At 36.4% G+C, this 20,459-nt stretch overlaps 1 protein-coding gene across 1 annotated transcript in view; it reads right to left on the bottom strand.

The window, feature by feature from the left end:
• Window positions 1-19,965, bottom strand: part of ARHGAP15 (Rho GTPase activating protein 15) — a 711,497-nt gene extending 691,532 nt beyond the window's left edge. Inside the window, exon 1 of the mRNA XM_005676179.3 lies at window positions 19,823-19,965. The gene's annotated coding sequence lies outside the window, so the exon portion shown is untranslated. The remainder of the gene's footprint in view (window positions 1-19,822) is intronic.

Here is a 20,459-nt window from a genome sequence, read left to right as displayed (position 1 = left end):
TATTCATGTATTTTCCTCTAAAGAGCTTTGGTATTTAAACTTTTTTTTAGAACTGTGATCCTTCTGGAAATAATTGCTGTTTGGTGTGAGGTAGGATAATGTTCTTTCTATATAAATAACTCATATATATATTAGAGAAGGAAATGGCAAGCTACTCCAGTATCTTGCCTGGAGAATTCCATGGACAGAGGAGCCTGGCAGGCTACAGTCCATAGGGTGACACAGAGTCAGACACAACTGAAGTGACTTAGCACATATATGTGTGTAAATATATATATATATATATATATATATAATTCTAATTAGAAGGAACTGTCATCTCTTGTGATTTATCTAGGTGAAAAAGGACCTGGGACCTGGCTCTACATCTGAAGTGAACAGATGCTGGAGAGCTCTCTTATCCACAGGTATTGACAGTAGGTGCCATTGAGTCTAATAATTACATAACTATCTGGTTACAATCTTGGTAAATACTTGTTAATGGGATACAAGTTGAATAAAAGGCTTTATTTAACAAGTAGGAAAAAATACGCATTCTTAGAGGAGCAATCCTCAGAAGTTGAGATTTGCAGATTTTTATCAGCTAGGAGGTTTGTTACAGTCAGAGTTCTGAACATTGGGTATTTGTTCAGAGCTAGCTCGATTACCTACATAGAAGACTTAGTAGAGAGGTGGGGTTTTAATCTTAGTAAGAGAATGAGGCAATGAATGACCAGTTTTCCAACAGAGGATGTTGTTCAGTTCAGTTCAGTTCATTCGCTCAGTCGTGTCCAACTCTTTGCAACCCCATGAATTGCAGCACGCCAGGCCTCACTGTCCATCACCAACTCCCAGAGTTCACTCAGACTCACGTCCATCGAGTCTGTGATGCCACCCGGCCATCTCATCCTCGGTCGCCCCCTTCTCCTCCTGCCCCCAATCCCTCCCATCATCAGAGTCTTTTCCAATGAGTCAACTCTTCGCATGAGGTGGCCAAAGTACTGGAGCTTCAGCTTTAGCATCATTCCTTCCAAAGAAATCTCAGGGCTGATCTCCTTCAGAATGGACTGGTTGGATTGGGACGAAACAATGCCTAATGAAGAAGGTGTGACTTCCTGAGGCACTGGGACTTCTAAACAAGGAGGTAACATACTTGATTTCTGTATCTTAAGTGCGGACTAAAAGCCATAATCACTCGTTACAGTTTATTATTAAACTCACAGAACTCCATTTCACTGGAATTAGTTAAAGAGACCCTACATTAAGCTTTCCCTTGGGAAGCAGGGTCAGAAATAACTCAACTTCAGCTAAAAATGAAAAAAAAAAAAAAAAGACTCTAGTAGTGAGAAAGAAGATAGCTGACAGCTATAGAGCAGTGATTCTCAAGGATCAGTGTTAGAAGCTTCATAGACATGCATATTTCACTGTACTTTCCAAAGATATTCCCATTTAGCAGGACTGAGGATGAGCCTGAGAAAGAACATATTTGGCCACCACCCTTAGTGATTCATATGCACACTGAACTTTGATGAGAAACTTTGACAGAATTATATAGTTGTTTTTTTTTTTAATTTCATATCTTCATTGTCCTAAAATTGTTACAATTTTACAGTGTCTTATTTTTAAAGACTATTGGTACTAGGTTCAAACTTGTTAATATTTTTGCTCTAATTAAGTTTTCTGGAATTAAACTTCCCTTTGGAATATACTGGTGTTTTGGGGGAGTGGTGTGTAGATCATAGTTGAGAACAGCAAGAAGAGAAATGAGTAGGTAGCTAAATAAATATATATTATTTAGTAGATAGATTTAGCATTAATTATATATTATCTAGTATACAGACTGACACACTGACACCCAGGCACATGTAAGTAATACTGTGAATATCTTATTTGAGATTAATTAAAATATGATGTTTAGCTATCTATAACATATATCCAGTCCTAACTTTTGCTGCAAAATTAATTATTTTATATAAAGGAAAAATCAAGTTGGCTTATACCACAGAAATCTAGGTCTATTATAGAACTTTCATTAAGTGTTTTTTGTTGTTGTTTTTGATATCATAAACATAGTAAATTTGAGTAAAACAACGTCAATTTAAACATTTGGAAAACCATTTTCTTCCTTGTTAAACATCAAAAGATATTTAGTGTGAGAATAAAACAGATTCCACAAAATATTGCTGTTTTCATTCAAATTTAATCTGAAATTTGGGGACAGTAAAGTTTCTCCTTTGAAGGAAAGTTATGACCAACCTAGATAGCATATTCAAAAGCAGAGACATTACTTGGCCAACAAGGTCCGTCTAGTCAAGGCTATGGTCTTTCCAACAGTCATGTATGGATGTGAGAGTTGGACTGTGAAGAAAGCTGAGTGCTGAAGAATTGATGCTTTTGAACTGTGGTGTTGGAGAAGACTCTTGAGAGTCCCTGGGACTGAAAGGAGATCCAACCAGTCCATTCTGAAGGAGATCAGCCCTGTTCTTTGGAAGGAATGATGCTGAAGCCAAAACTCCAGTACTTTGGCCACCTCATGCGAAGAGTTGACTCATTGGAAAAGACTGATGCTGGGAGGGATTGGGGGCAGGGAGAGAAAGGGACAACAGAGGATGAGATGGCTGGATGGCATCACCGACTCGATGGACGTGAGTTTGAGTGAACTCCAAGAGGTGGTGATGGACAGGGAGGCCTAGTGTGCTGCGATTCATGGAGTCGCAAAAAGTCGGACACGACTGAGCGACTGAACTGAACTGAACTGAAAGCTTTCTTTCATGAAGTCAAGAATATCAAAATAGTAAACACTTTTAGCAGTCCACATAATTTAAATTAAGTTTTTGAGTGTTTTTCAATGCTAGTCTCTGTAAATTCTATAATATCCTCTGTTATTATATATCTTAAATTGTATCCTTTCTAGGCTGCTTAACTAAAGGCTCTTATGTTGCTATAATTGCTTGAAGAGCTTCAGTTGCATTATTAGGAACCTCAACCCAGGACTTGTTTAGGGGATATTTTCCCAGTAAAATAAGTCCTGTTTTGCTTGTCTTTCCTCAAAGTAGATTTCAGAGGCCTCTCCTCAGGAAGTAGGAGTTAGAAGAGATAGTTATATGTATTATCAAACTAGGTTCCAGCTAACTGAGTGTAACTGTCATTTGAAGTAATTTAGCTAAATTTCTGTCTTAATTTAGACCCCTCATAAAGCAAAATATAGGATTTTGGCTTGGACATCTTGAAGTGAAAAAAGAATTCATAAATGGTAGAATTTTAAAATGTCTATCGGCTTACCTATTTAAAAATCACTGAATGGTAGTTATTTTTCTCTGTGTCCTCCCATATCATTTATATCCATTGTCATGGCTACTTCTGGAAAAGAGATAATCATCTATTAAGAGATAACACATATGCTGAGCTATACAACCACACTTGGGCTACATTTCCTCATTCTATGCACTGAGAATTTCACACATGTATGTGTGTGCATGCACATGTGCACATGTTTAAATTGTTGTTACTATTATTATTGCCACCTAAGGTATACAAAACTAAAACTCTCTTTTCTTTGCCCTATGACAATTCATCCTTTACAAGTATGGGTGTTCTGATCTGTATTTGATATTTTATGATTTTGTGAAAGTCAGGGAAACTAAAGATTATTACATTTGCTAATACTTAGAAAAGTTAAATTTTGGAGACATCTTAATGGTTAAAACAATGCATTGAGGAGGGCTAGCAGCAGAAGAGTTTGTTCTTCCAAGTAAGGGAAATGAGCCTAGTTATGAAAGGCAGACAAACAACAGAAGGACCTAAATGAAAAGGTTATAAATGGAGGCTTTTTCATAAAGTAAATGTGCTAGTCAGTCTCCAGCCATTTATTAGGATTCATTGTGTGCTCAGAAGTTACTCGGAGGACTCTAGCTCTCTCTAATCATTACACCCTGCTCCTGCTTTCTTAGGAGCAGCTATAAATTCAAGAAGAGGTGGAAAACCGGCAGACTGCCAACCAAATTCAACCCACAGACATATGTTGTTGGGCCTGAACAATGTTTTGGAGAATTTTGAATCAGCTTCCAATTGAAACATGATAATTTTTACTTTTTCTAAAAAAAAGTCTGTATTTGTGTGTCTTCTCTTAAAAAATGACGAGATGTGAAGAACTGGTTAAGGTAGGCATGAGAACTATCAGGTGGAGATGTGTAGCTTCAGCATCTTGCAAATAGAACAAGTTCTCTCTGAATCAGGCTTTTTCTCCCTTCACCCTTGATTTGCATAGATAACCTGATTGACCTGGGGATATCTGTGACTGTGACCCCCAGGAGTTAATCACCTCTAGGAGTTTTGCTTCTCTGATTTGTGGGTTGAGCAGAGTTTCTGTTGCGTACTGAACTGATATCATTTTCAATATCTTATTATTTTAAAATCCAAGCTGATAGGATTGAAAATGGAGAACAAAACCAAGAGATTGCATTTGTATCTCAACTTTAGAAAGAAATTCACTGGAGATTAACATCATTTCATTTATTTGTACAATTTTTTCAACATGATCTGAAATTACCAAGAGTAGGATATTGTGCTGTGCTCTTTGCTATTGCTAAGCAAGTTCCTTTCCCCCTCTCTGCTCTGACCTCCTTTACTGTTTCTATTATATTTTGGCAGATAATCATATCCTGACTTCCTTCGTTCTCTGTTCTCTACTTGAGTTAGATGTCCCTCCTGCCAAACTGACTGTGGACTCCTTAAAGTCAAATGCTATATTTTTTTCAGTGTTGATACTCTGTACTGGACCAAGAACATTTGGTGCCTGTCTGAAATCCTCTGTCTCTAATTTTGCCAGTATTAAAATGAGCATTTGCAACAAGTGCAAGTTTGCCACCATATTAGAATGGTCATGATTCTCAGTCCCAAGCATTACTGGATTCTCATGCTTCTCTCCTACTCTCCACATCAAAAGCTGCCACATGGACCAGGGATCAGTGCACCATGGTCAGGGAAAGTCAGAATATTCACTGCATCTCACCTTGGCTCTGTTCATGACTCAAGACATACTCTCTACCCATCTGCCATGCTGACTAGTCTCTGGTTTTCCTCTCCAACTGATTCCCCACCCTGCAACTATGGTAAATTTGTTAATCCCCTTTCCTAGAGCCAGACTTCTAACCTAAAACTCTCTGGAATTCTCCAGGGACAACCCCACAGCCACTTATCTCTCAATTATTTCGTCAGGGGCCTCCCACTGCCACACCTTCTGTCATTTAATGGATGGCCTAATAGCAAGTGCTTTCAGAATTAGGAGCGAGATTGGTATATTCAGTCTACCACCATACATGAAATCTTCATCAAATTTCCTCAAGGGGAAAACAAAACAGAATAAAAACAGAAAAAGACTTTGCTCACTGGATCAACACCTTAGACCTTGGACATTTCAAAATCTTTTCTTATTTTTCCCAAGAGTATTTTGCTAGGACCCCATGCTTTGTGAACAATCTACATTGACACTTTAAAATCCAAGGCAAAAATCAGATATAATATAAAACTGAGTCAAAAAAACCTACTTTTTTTTTTTGCTCTCTCCTAGTTTCTGTAGTTCGTCTTTGCTTCATTTTAATTTTAGCTCCAAGACTCAGTAGCTTCCTTCCACTTTTTTAACTGCTCTGTGTGATGAATATTAATTTTTCAAAATTAAAGGGTATTTTTGGTTAGGACACATCTTGAACTGCTCGAAGGAAATTTTCCATATCAACCAAAAATTGGTAAATAAACAAGAAAAGAGTGAGCCTCCTTCCTTCTCCCCGACACAGCTGTATTGAGGAAATGCAACTAATAGCAAGAAATTGCTTTTGACGAGTTTCATAATCTTGTCAGACTAATCAGAGTTGAAATAAACCAAAATTATCCTGACATGATTTTTATATCATAAAGAAGGGGAAAATGGTCATCATGTGTTTCAAGACAATCTGATAGAACAGTTATACTACAACTACTATTCACATTACATTTAATCTTTCTAAAACAGTATTTTATGACACAAACTAGGCAAAGTTCCTTATGTACATTATTATTTTTTTAATCTTGTCAGAAACAGCCTTGTTTTATAGATCAGGGCTTCGCTGATGGCTCAGTAGTAAAGAACCCCACCTGTCAATGGAGAAGATGTGGTTTCAATCCCTGGGTCAAGAAGATCCCCTGGCAAAGGAAATCTCAACCCACTCCAGTATTTTTGCCTGGGAAGTCCCATGGACAGAGGAGCCTGGCAGACTATATAATGCATCGGGTCACAAAAGATTCAGATATGACTTAGCAACTTAAAAACAACAATAAATCAGGAAACTCTGGCTCAGAGAGATTAAGTAACTTGTGTAAAATAACATATACACTATCTAACAAGTGATGGAGCTCAAGATTTAACTTTATTTTTTCTGACTTCCCAGGCAATGCACTTTTATCTTTATTATCTCTCATATTGGTTAGAATGGCCATCATCAAAAAAATCCTCAAACAATAAATGTTGGAGAGGGTGTGGGGGAAAGGGAACCCTCCTACATTGTTGGTGGAAATGTAAATTTGTACAGCCACTAGTGGGCTTCCCTGTGGCTCAGATAGTAAAGAATCTGCCTGTAATGCAGGAGACGTGGTTTTGATCCCTGGGTCAGGAAGATACCCTGGAGAAGGGAATGGCAACCCACTCTGGTATTCTTCCCTGGAAAATTCCACGGACTGAGGACTGAGCACAGTTGAGGAGACTGTGCTCAGAAAGAGTCGGACATGACTGATTGATTAACACTTTCATTTTCACTTCACAGCCACTATGGAGAATGATACGGAAGTTCCTTAAAAAAGCAAAAATAGAACCACCATGAGAGACTTGAGTGAAAGTCACTCAGTCATGTCCAACTCTTTGCAACCCCATGGACTATACTGTCTATGGAATTCTCCAGGCCGGAATACTGGAGTGGGGATCCCTCCTCCAAGGGATCTTCCCAATGCAGGGACTGGACTCAGGTCTCCTTCATTGCAGGTGGATTCTTTACCAACTGAGCTATCAGGGAAGCACCTACGTTACAATTTACTATGTGGTAAAAAGTATGAGGAGGGGAGCAGTCAAGTCATGATGACCAGATATTATTTATTTGGCTATATGATCAGAAATCTGACCATATGATCCAGCAATCCGACTCCTAGGTAAACAAAGAGAAAGACATAATTCAAAAGGATACATGCACTCTAATGTTCACTGGAGCACTATTTACAATAGCCAAGAGGTGGTAGCAACCTAAATGTCCATCAACAGAAGAACGGATAAAGATGTGGCATACACACACACACACACACACACACACACACAATGGAATATTATAATAGTCATAAAAGGAAACAGAACTGTGCCATTTTCAGAGACATGGATGGACCCAGGGACTGTCATACAGAGTGAAGCAAGTCAGAAAGAAAGAAGCAAATACCATATAATATCTCTCAGATGTGGAATCTAGAAAAATGGGATAGATAAACTTATTTACTCTTAGAAGAGTCATAGATGTAGAGAAAAAACAAATTTACCAAGGGAGAAGGAGGTGGTACGACAAATTGGGAGACTGGAATTGACATATGCACACTACTATGTAAAAAGAAAAAAGAATTAATGAGAACCTATTGTACAGCCCTGGGAACTGTACTCAGTGATCTGTGATGACCTAAACGGGAGGAAACCTAAGAAAAGAGTGGATATATGTATACGTAAAACTGATTTACTTTGCTGTACAGCAGAAACTAGCACAAAGTATAAAGCAATATATTCCATGTAAAACATATATATATATATATATATATAGAATCTTTACTATCTCCATAAGAAATGAAAATGTTCTGGACCAGAACTTGGGAGAAATATGTCCTCAGCCTGTCGTCAAACACTTCTATTTCTCCAAGTTTCCTTGTCTTCTATTAAATCTTCTGCTTTTTCCATTAGCTTGCTAGAATAGCTACATAAAATAATTATGCAAAGTCACTTTTAAAACTCTAAATAGATTATAAATAGACAATAGACATTCTTACTTATATTAATTAACTTGAACCCAACCATCACCATCAGTTCAGTTCAGTTCAGTTCAGTTCAGTCACTCAGTCTTGACTCTTTGCAACCCTGTGAATAGCAGCACACCAGGCCTCCCTGTCCATCACCAACTTCCGGAGTTCACTCAGATTCACGTCCATCGAGTCAGTGATGCCATCTAGCCATCTCATCCTCTGTCGTCCCCTTTTCCTCCTGCCCCCAATCCCTCCTAGCATCAGAGTCTTTTCCAGTGAGTCCACTCTTCGCATGAGGTGGCCAAAGTAACAGAGTTTCAGCTTTAGCATCATTCCTTCCAAAGAACACCCAGGGCTGATCTCCTTTAGAATGGACTGAATGGATCTCTTTGCAGTCTAAGGGACTCTCAAGAGTCTTCTCCAACACCACAGTTCAAAAGCATCAATTCTTCGGTGCTCAGCTTTCTTCACAGTCCAACTCTCACATCCATATATGACCACAGGAAAAACCATAGTCTTACCATAAAGACATAAAATAAACTTTACACAGGCCAAATGATGTAAGAGAAGTAGGAGTACGAAAGTAAGACCCTTTTTCCATAGTCTAGACAAAACTTAAAGGATAACCAAAATAGTAACTAGGACAATAACTGAACACAGGGAGAAGGAACTGAATGCCAATGGTAATTGATTGGATGTATGGACAGGAGTCCATGGAGATCCCAAGCTTACTTCTGTAAGTGATTTGAAGAACAGAGATATCTTAACTGACGTTGGAAAGAGAATGGGAATTCTGTAGGGAGATTATGGTTTTCACATGAGGCATATACTCAGTTTGAACTGCTGACTGGACATTAGGGAAGAGGTATCAAGTGACAACCAGAACCAGGAACAATACTGGGGGAGAGACCAAAGCATAAAAATTTAAGGACCATATTGATTAAATTCAAATAATAAAAATGGATAAGAATGTCAAGTAATCTTGTGAGAAGAAGAGATGGCCTAAAGCTGTACCATCCACTAGAAATAATTAGTAACGAGTAATTAAAAATTTTCTGGTAGCCACGCTGTATGAGGAAAATGAAAGAAGTGACCACATAAAAATAATATTTTTCTATTTAATTCACTATGTTGACATTTTATAATTTTAGCATATAAAAATGTAAAAATATTAAGGAGATATTTTGCATTCTTTGTTTCTATTGTCTTCAAAAACTGGTGCTTATTTAACACTCAATTTAGATTAGTGCATTTTGAATGTTAAATAGCCATCTAGGTCTAATTTCTACCATAATGGACAGCATGATTCTAGGACAGAATTTGTGGGACATAAGGGCTGAAAGGAAACATAGGGTCCAGGGAAGATAAGGAAAGATAAACAGGAAACTAAGGCAAAAAATGTCTTCTTCCTCACATATTTTATAACATCTCTACATAAAGTTGATGTGTGCATATATATATATGAATAAGTGACAGGTTTTTACAGATGGAATAGTTTTTTTACATATGAAACAGAGCAGGATCCTTCTAAACTGTTTCAGACTATAGCACCTCCTCAATGAGGTTCAGTATGGCTTAACTACTGACACCTAACAGGCTTAGAAATTATAGCATGGCATAGTGGAAAATAACAAGAATTTTATATCATGTGGATCTTCATATGAATCATGATTCAGCCTACAAATAGAACTATAAATCTGGGCACTTAACCACTTAACCTAAGCTTTCTTATCTTTAAAATGGGAATACTAACTCCTTTACATGATTTTTGTAGGATTCAAATGCTATTAAGTATGCAAAGCACCTGATACATAATACATAGTGAATAAATCATAGCTCTAATGATTATTATTAATAATCCCACTCTAATAATCATTTATATTAATGATGCTTCATGCTACTGCAAGTATTTAGACAAGAAAGGAATACTGTTTGTTTAGCCTAACATCATGGTACCTACCACAGTGTTGGAGACACCATTGGGATAAATCAACATTCATTTTTTTCCTCCTACATTCTACTTCCTTTAGGAGAACCATCAAGGTATGAATAGAGGCTCAGACTACTTGACTTCCCAGTACATGCGGCAGAAAGGTGAAAAGGATTAATATGGGCCTCACTGCTCAGTTTCTATCCCTTAAAGTTATAATATGAACTTAACTGAAGCAGAAAGATTAATTAAAAAAAAAAATTCCCTTGACACAGCACTCAACTTCCTGAGCATTCTACCTTTTACAGCTATTTTAAAAAGAAATCTCGTTATGACTCCAAGCTTGTCATTATATCGGCAGAGACTAGAACAAAAAGTTCTCTAATTGTTTAGGAAATGAATCTAAAATAAGTAAAATTATTCAATGTAACACCATGGTTTTAGAGAAACAGCTTAAAATTTAAATGCTTAGAGGTAGTTGGTGTTTTTTTATCAGTTTATTCAATATGTTCTCAGATGGAGGGTTATTTGATTTGGAGTTTCAGAAAAGTGCCACAATATATAATGGATCCAACGTTCCAATCCCAACTTCAACACTACTATGTTACTCAAAACGAATCCATAAAGTGTCATTGTTTGAAATACATTTCTAGCTTCCTTTCTCCTAAGTTTATCTTATTTGTGAGACCCAACAGAAGTCAGAAATCTCCAGAAAACCTTCCCTGGCTCTACAGCCCACATTCAGCTTTCATATTATTTATTCTTTCACTAATCAAATACCAGTGTTCTTGCCTGGAGAATCCCAGGGACGGGGGAGCTTGGTGGGCTGCCATCTCTGGGGTCGCACAGAGTCAGACACGACTGAAGCAACTTAGCAGCAGCAGCAGCAGCAGCAACAATCAAATATTTATTGAGTATTTATTATATGCCTACCACTGTTCCAGGTTCTCTGTATTCAGTAGTAAAGAGGCAGAAGAAGTCAATGTTTTCACAGACCATTCAGTTTTGGGTAAAGATAGTTACTAAATGACTTCACATGTAATAATGATTCCTCATATTCAAAATGCCATTTAAGCAAACAAGAGCAGAGTAATTAGGCAGAGCATCTGAAAAATCATGGAAAAAAGACTGAATTAAAGTACAATAGAAAATCATCTGGAATGGTTTAGTTGGAGAGTTGTATGATTTAAGTCTTAAGAAAGTTACTCTGGCTACTCTTCAGAAAATGATTATCATGAAATGTAGAATCAAGGAAATGAGTCAGGAGAACTCTACAGCAGTAGAGGTGGTAAGAAGTGATTAAATTTGGGATATCTTGATATATATTTACCCCTTGCTTAATGTTTAATTCATTCCTCCTAAGAGAAAATTGGTTAAATAAAAGCATGATACCCAACCAACATTTATAAATGTAAAAATGCACAAATAGATTTAAAAAATGGGTTTATGTAACTAGTAAAAACAATTTGAAAAATATTGTACATAAAACATATTAACAGTATATTTAATATATTTCCTTTATACTGTATCTTTTTCTTCACCAATGTTTTTGAGACAGATTTTTTGCCTTCAGATGGGCAAGAAAATGCTAAATTACATTTATATTTTAATGATTACATGATAAAGTATTTAAATGATACTTAATGATATAACAAAAACAAACAAACAAAACAATTATAGGGTCAGAAAACCTGACAGGAACATTCTACAAGCTACTATTTCTTCAACCTTTACAAGTTCATTCAAAATGTTCAAATCGACATTGCTCCATATATTTCACATGATTTATCTCTAACTTGAACCTAGGAAGTGAGTTAGTAAGTGCGGTTCTATTTAAAATTGTGATGTCATCTAGATGCCATGTTTTGTAGTGTATACATTTAGCAGGTATTTTGAGGAATATTCAGTATACAAACAAACAAAAAATAAAAAGACTCAATAGTCTGTGTGTGTATATATATATATATATACATATATATATATATATATATATATATACCTTTTTAAGAGCCATCACTGAGAAAAGTAAACAGGATTATGGGAGGTAAATCAATATTTTGCAGGTTCTGCTTATTGCTGATTAACTGGATGTTGGTTTGGGATAGGGAGTATGAGAGTAGGAATGAAATTGGGGATAAGTCTTAATTTACTATCCTGAACAGATAGTAAATGTTGGTGGTGCCATTAAATGAGATAAATGAAAATAGGGAAGAGGCAGGTTGGGTTGGGGGCAGATGGGGAGTAATTAGGAGCTTAGTTTTTGAACATACTCATTTTGTTGTCTCTTGAAACATTCAAGTGGAGATGATAGGTAGGCAATAGCATTTACAGCTTTAGTGCCAAAAAACAAAAGGCTTGGTCTTGAGAGCTAATGAGAATATAGGTAGCATTTAAAATCATGGCAATATATAATATTGCATAGAAATAAACTAAGGAGACAATAGCTAGGACTGAAAAAAGATATAAATAAGCCACCGAGTTTAGCAAAATGAAACTTTGGGCTTCCCAGGTGGTGCTAATGGTAAGGAATCCACTGGCTAACATAGGAGACTTAACTGAAGCAGTAGGATCCCTGGGTTGAGAAGCTACCCTGGAGGAGGAAATGGCACCTCACTTCAGTGCTCTTCTTCTTAAGAATCCCAAGGATAGAGGAGCCTGGTAGGCTATAGTGTATGGAGTCACAATGAGGTGGGCAAGACTGAGTATTTGAGAACAGCACAGCACAACCACTGAGTCTCTGACAATAGCATGTTCTGTAATATTTCTAAGGCATTGACTTTAAATTTATGAATTTATATTTAAATTCTTATGTTTATACACTAACCTACCTAAGAAGGTAGATAGCACACTGACTCTGTATCCCCAATAATTCCTAGCATACACTGTACTTAGTTGGAGCTCAAAATTATTTATGGAATTGAATTGGGCTGATGCCCATCGAAAGAGAAAAATCAATTTTAAAATTCACAGTTGTATGTTTTTGACAAGACTGATTTTTTAAAAATAAGATAGTCTGCCTATTCTTTGGCATCCTCTAAATACTCCCTCTCATCAAATGTGCTTTCCTACCACGTCAATGAAGATAAAAATCAACGGAGAAAGTGTTCCTTCAACTTCCTCTCCTCACTTCATCTTCTCTACATTCAATTCATCTACATACACACTCATTAAAGTGCTCTTCCTTCTGTTTCAGGTTAACTTATCTATTTGAGCTACCGATTACACCAATCTGTACTGTATCCCCTGAGACCTTGTTGGATATCTGAATATATATATATATATTTTTTTCTTTATTTTCATTTCTTTTCTCTTTCCCTTCACTTAAACATTCATATTTCATCCTCATTTTAGCTATTGCCTATCTCAAGCTTTATAAAAAGAATATTTTATATACACTAGCCTCAATTCCCTACTTCCTTTAATATATCATTCTAGCCTTGAACTTAACTAAGATTTTGGTCCTTAATTATACAGTTGAGAAAGGATACACTCTGTTATTAATAAAAAAAAAGAAGAAAAAATCAAACAAGACAGCTAACCTTTTAAAAAACAAGCTTATCTCAATCATAATAACAGAAATATTACATAAAACTATAAAAGGACACAGTTTTCTGCAGACTGGAAAAACCTGAAATGTTTGGTAACACAATCTGCTAGAAAAGCTACAGAGCCTCCACCAGCACTCTCAATAAGTGCTGATGGAAGTTCGAAAACTTACAACTAACATGAAGGACAGTTTGGCAATAACCATCAATACCATTTTATCTCTTGGCTTATAAAAACACAGTATTTCTGGGAATTCATTCCATAGATATATTTTCAAATGTACACAATTATATTAAAGCATTCTTTGCAGCAGCAAAAAAAATTTAAAACACTCATGACTCTTTTAAGAAAGAGACTGGTTAGATTAAGCACAATATATCCACACAGTGGAATACAGTACAGCTATAAACAAAGAGAGAGAGAATTAGACAGTTTATTATCTTTATAATTAAAATAGTTCCAAGATATTACTGAAAGAAAAAAAGGGAAGAGATATATATAGCATACTATCTTTAATGTAATAAAGATATTTACACACATACATGTGTGTATATACATATATGCTTCTGCATTAAAAAAAAGTATAAAAGGATTAAAAAAAAACTATGGAAAGTGGTTACTTGTTGGGTTAAGGTGGGAAAAAACAGAGATATAGAAGCAGGAAAATAAGAAAGATTTTCACTAAAATGTTTATATTTAGGTTTTGTTTTCAAACCATTTCACTGTGTTACTTACTCTCAAAATTAAAAACAACCAATCAAGTTCCACAACATAGAAGAAAAAACAAAACATTATAAGCACAGCCTATATTAGAACCTCTCTTCATAGAAGACAAGCATTTCTCCAAACCAACCTAAACAGTATATCATCAACAGTAAGGCCTATGGAAGGAGTAAACAAATCCTGATGATACATAGCCCATCCAGACGCAATTATGGCCATCCAATCAGGGATTTCCCCTTCTCAACAACCTTCTAGTTACAGTCATGATCTGCTCAGCAAGTTCACTCTATTAGAATCTCAAACTGTCTGCCCCAACACTAGTATACTTGTCACTACCAGCAGGAGACAACTCACTCTGCCTTGGAAATTCTGTTACTCCATGTTTTCGTCCTTTGACACATTTCCTTCCTCTCCCTTAGAATGTTTCTCATCTCCCCAGTTCTAACTTTCTCTGGAAACTACCACATCAGCACCCCGTTATCCATGGGGATACATTCCAAGAGCCACAATGGATACCCAAAACTACAGGCAGTACTAGACAATGTTTTTTCTTAGTATACAAACCTATGATAGAGTTTAGTTAATTAGTCACAGGAAAAAATTAACAACTACTAATAAAATGGAACAATTATAACAACATATTGTAAAATTATGTGTACAGTGGTCTCACACACACAAATTATTTTACTGTACAAATTTAATGTCTTTTTCATCTTAAGTAAGCACTTACCATGCTCTGTGGTCATGACTATTGCAATTTGAGGTTCAACAGCAAAGCACACAGGATTTTATTTTCCTTCTTCACAGTTTCATGAATAGAAGATTTAGGTTCGTCCCTACTGTAAATCTTAGCCTCGACATATATATATTTTTTCTCTCGCACCCTTTCACTTAGGGGAAGCACGCAGGGCTTTTCATTGGCATGTCCAAACAACCAGGTCAGCAGCACTACTCTCGCACTATGGGGCCAGTACTAAGTGAAATAAGGGGGACTCCAAAACAAACGCGAAACTTCAAACCCAGGAGAGCATGGATCTGATAAGCAAGATGGCTGCGGAGTAAGTTACCGAGGAAACGCTAGACTTCGGACTGATTCGCAGGAGCAGGACAGGGAGAGATTTCCTCAAGCTACTTCAGAAAGGTGAACGATTTCAAATATATGGATTATTTCTGGAAGTTTGTCTTCAATAGTTTTGGACTGTGGTTGATTGTGGAGAAGGGGGAACTACTGTACACATATTTATTCAAAAATTTTGTCCTGATTTTTCTGACTATGGTAAGTGATATGTGTGCAAAATTCTCTAGTTTATTGCCTGGCATATAACAGGAAGACAAAAATGTTCGATGAAGTTGTGAATCCTAATAGAACATCTCATATCTTTTTATGGTACTTGATAAATTTTGTTGCCATTATAATTATTAATATAATGATTTTACTAGATTTTGTGAAGAAGAAAATGCCTACCCACTCCAGTATGCTTGCCTGGGAAATTCCATGATCAAAGGAGCTTGGTGGGCTACACTCAATGGGGTTGCCAAGAGTGGGATGACTGAGCAAGTAAACAACAACAGCTATATTCTAAGCTTTTAGAAGGTAAGTATTGAGGGGCAAGGGTTTATACATGGAGTCCGTGTGTACTCAGTAGCTCAGTTGTGTCTGACTCTGGGACCTCATGGACTGTGGCCCGCCAGGCTCCTTTGTCCATGGGATTTTTCAAGCTCTAATACTAGAGTAGGTTGCCATCGCTTCCTTCCAGAGGATCTTTCCTACCTAGGGACAGAACCCACCTCTCCTGCATTGCAGGTGATTCATTTCCAATGAGCCACCTGGGAAGCACATAGGAATGGCTGTTAAAAAATATTTTAAAATTCAGTTTAATTAAAACATTTGCTTCATTTAAGACCTACTTTTAAACTGATATTGTTTCTGTCTGACTGCAGAGCTTAGAAAGTTTAAGTAAGTAGCACTTTTGTTCTTATTTAAATATTTATTTATTTGGCTGTGCCAGGTCTTCGTCGCAGCATGCAGGATCAAGTTCCCTTACTGCCAAGTCACTTCAGTCGTGTCCGACTCTGTGTGACCCCATAGACGGCAGCCCACCAGGCCCCACCAGGCTCCCCTGTCCCTGGGATTCTCCATGCAAGAACACTGGAGTGGGTTGCCATTTCCTTCTCCAATGCATGAAAGTGAAAAGTGAAAGTGAAGTCACTTTCACAAGTTCCCTTACTAGGGATCTAATCTGAGGCCGCTGCATTGGGAGCCAGGAATCTTAGCCATTGGACCAGCAGGGAAATCCCAAGTGATGCTTTTAAATGTTACCTTATGTGGCTGTGTAATGGTTTTCTATGGCTTTCACCTCTAAGATATGAAGTTCCCTTTCTTCTGAGGGAAGAATTTTAGTTCCTCAGTGTGTAGCCCCCTCTTTTCAGCTGAGACTCCGTGTGTTGCAGGGGAAGGTGGCTCATCAGTGCAAGAGTGAGCCAGTTAACCAAGCCTGGTCACTCAGAGTATCTAAGTCTCAAAGGCAATGAGCAGCTCAGCATGGTCACGTGACCCGCTTTTATTCAGTCAGATCTTAATCTGAGGTATCTTTGCTGTGGTGTTGGAGGAAAGACATTCTTTTGTACAAAGCTTTCTGAAAGAGTGAGATGTATACCTGAAGCCTCCTGGTCAATTTAGTATGAGCTTCTGCCAGAGAGTGCTTATAGAAAAGTGAGAACAAGAGCTAAGGAATGAAGAAAATGATCTCGGTAATCCTGTGTGAGCTGCTGGGTCCAGCCTGATTTTTCTCTTCTTGGATTTTCAGTTATACAAACAGTGCCTACCTCTATTGCCTAGGGTAATTTTAGCTTATTTTCTATCATTTGCAAACAAAGGTGTTTTATCTACTATAAGCTGACATTTAGAATAATCATAAGTACATTTTATAATTTAGTTATATAACATCATCTTGCAGTACAAAAAATATGGTACCCAAAGTATTCAGGATATTAAATGATATTTAAAATACATGTGTAAAGTATTGGGTTAGGTTAGTTTCTAATTGTATGAGAATAGCAAAATACCCTGAAAATATAGTACAATTATTTTTCATCCACTGCAAGAAATATATATATTTCTTTAGGTATATCTTAACAAAATGGAGATATCTCTGTGATGGACCCTTCATGTAAAACATTCTCAGGATATTCTGGGTTTAATTGCCAGAGACAGGATGAATAGTTAACAAAACACTCTTTATCCCCCAAGTATTTCCCCAAAACTATTTGTAATGGCATCAGTCTCCTTACTTGAGACCGAGTCCTCAACATTTAGCTGTTCCCTTGGATCTTGTCTGCTGAGAGAACTTATTAAAATTCTACTGGGAGGGAGGGGAGTCCTGAAATACAAGTTACAAGAAACAAAGCTTTAGAGTCTTCTCTTGTGAGCATGGATTCTTTTCATCACATGCCCTAACTTCTGGAAAATAGGATGTGTACATTTTTCAACAACAGTGGGAGTGTGATGGGAAGGAAAAAAGAAATAAAAAGTATGGTCTGTTTCTCTAGGTACCAAGGATGGTTGACCTTGAGTTAGGGACAGAATAGGCTACTCTGGAATAGAGCTTTTAAAAAGAATAAAAGAAGGAACATCAAGCCTTTCAGAATTTTGCTGAATCATGGCCCCAAGTGGAAGAGCATATTTTTCTTTAAAAAATGACTTTCCAGATGAGATCCTCTGCCTTGTTTTTATTTCATCAGAATTTTTTCTTGTTCACTTAAAATGCATAATAATAACTTATAATAACTCATTTGTAATTTACTCTCTTAAGATTTGATCTGTACATTCCAGAGATAACACATAACTGGTTTCTACAAAATGAGAGCATCTTAGTTTACATGTCTATCATCTCTACTTGTTGCTCTTTATAATTTCATAATAAACATGTTTAATTAATTCTTAATTTTACACATACTCCATAAAATATTTGCATTTTTATTTAACAGTTTCTGCAAGAAACAATCATTTAAAAAAGAATTTGGCTTTTAAAAAACTGTAGTAGAATTTTTCAGTACCAAATGCTTATGTAGATATTCATTATTGCTGACGTGTAAGTATTACATATGTTTATTCATGTGATGCTCTTTTATAGTAAAATGAAATAAAGTAATAACATATCAACCCAAACTATCTGAATTATAAAGCTTCTATAGATGTAGAGGTTCAGAACCATAATATTGAAGACAAATTTAAATAAGGCTTTCCATTGTGAGGAAATGCAGCAAATTGAAAAGCTAATCTGAATATCAAAGCAAATAAATATTAGCAGGGTTCTCTTATACTCTAACAATAAAAAAAAAATGTGTTGAACATCAAGTCCTAATCTCTGTTTTTTCCAAGATCATTTTAATAGTCAACAAGTAGCTAGCGTCAGTATTGACAATTGAAGAGGTCTTAAAATGAAGTGTACTAGTGTAACTAATAATTTCCTACCAAATTGACCACATCAAAAATCATTTATATGAGTCTTTCAATAGAAGACAATAAAAGAAAAGAAAATTGTTGCCACTTATCAACCCTGTAACCATTTTTTAATAACATAAAAAAATAGTGTTGTGGGGCCATCATATCCCCCATCCAACAGTACAATAAAAATGATATTATGGAAGAGTGTGTCATATCTGGAGCTTTTATTAAAATTCTTTCTAAAATCTACAGTCAGATTTATTTTAGGTATTTGTCTCTGAGATTAGCAATACTTCTATAATTTTCATGCATATGTTACAGCACGCAAAGACATTCTGTAAAGGCAAGAAGTCACTATAAAAGAAAAGCTCTTCTCAGTTTATGATTAACAAATTATTTTAATTTCTAAGGTTATTGTTTTGGAAATCTCAAAGAAAGAAAATTATATAATTACCTAAATAACAGAAGTATATTTCTAATTTGCCTGTTTCCCAGAAGTAATCCTCTGTGAAGTCATCTGTGACTTCTCTTTTGAATGCAGAGTTTTACGTATGAAATAGAAACTTGCCCTCATTTCACCCTATATCTTAAATAAAATTTATGGGAAAAATATCGAATGTCATGTTAGAGAGCTTTCTTTTGCATTTTGAAAGCTTCCTGCTTTTTAATAGCCATTTAATAGACTACAGATTGAATAAACCACGCCTTTTCAAGGGTTTCTCATGCTAACTTTAATACAGTACTTTACAGTGGTTATCTTTCATGCTGCATGCGATTCAGATGCTATTTCTTATTTTTACAAAATGGCTTTTTCTCTTTATTCTCTAGATCATGAAGAGTGCACATTTTTATAAAGCAGTCAACGATACAAAGTCTCATATTTTCTGTCATAGTTAGTATTTGAAGCACTTTGAAACTAAAAGTTTACCTTACCCTGTTTTTAATATTTTCCTATAAAATCTTCGTGTAATATCTTTTAAAAACTTTAGAATTTAACCATTGTAAATTTAAAAAACAATATTCTTCTCTACACCAAAGGAAATGAATTGATGTTTCAGTCACAAGTGAAAATGTTACAATTTTGTTGGAAAGGTTTGTATGTTGCTACTGAAGCATAGACTACTCTGCCAAATATTTTCAAGTTTAAATTGCATGTTTAATACAAAGTAAAACTCACTTACCTTTCTCTCAGTGCCGACTTGTTGTTGAAACTTTTATCAACTTCTAACTGTTAATGACTCTTTCAACAAAAACGAAAAACAGTCAAGTCAAGTCACATGTCGTAAGAGTAGGCCTAGGTTGGATGCTGCTTAATTTCAGTACTGGAGGAAAAAAATAAAAGGCGTGACGGTGGAGGGGCGGGGTGGAGTGAGCAGAAAAACTTTTAAATAAAACCACTTCCTGCGCAGATACAGTTAACCACACACATCACATCATTACTTGATTTGAAGAAATTGCCTTCTATAGTCAACCATATTGTTGTTTTCCAAGGTGATTTTCAATTTTCAGACAACCCACAGTTGTAAAGGTTTCATCAGTTCTGATTTAATGGGGCAAAATGTGCAATTAAAACTTTAGGAGGGGGAGGAGCAGCCTGCTAAGCCTTGGGGACACTTCCTCTTTCTCTGCCTTCTAGCAAGGGCTTTAAGCCTAAAGCCTGCTCTCCTCAGTGGGCTGGAACAGGTCTATATGCCTTCGGAAGGCTCTGTTTATTGGCTTGGGAAGCCAGGAAGCCACTGGCAGTGACAGAGATGGTGCTTCTGTGTGACTCATGGAGGGGCCCAAACAGAGATGTTCCGTTACTAAGTTCATGCAGCT

Source organism: Capra hircus, chromosome 2, assembly GCF_001704415.2.
Source record: "Capra hircus breed San Clemente chromosome 2, ASM170441v1, whole genome shotgun sequence".
Taxonomy (NCBI): domain Eukaryota; kingdom Metazoa; phylum Chordata; class Mammalia; order Artiodactyla; family Bovidae; genus Capra; species Capra hircus.
This window is presented reverse-complemented; position numbering and strand designations above follow the sequence as displayed.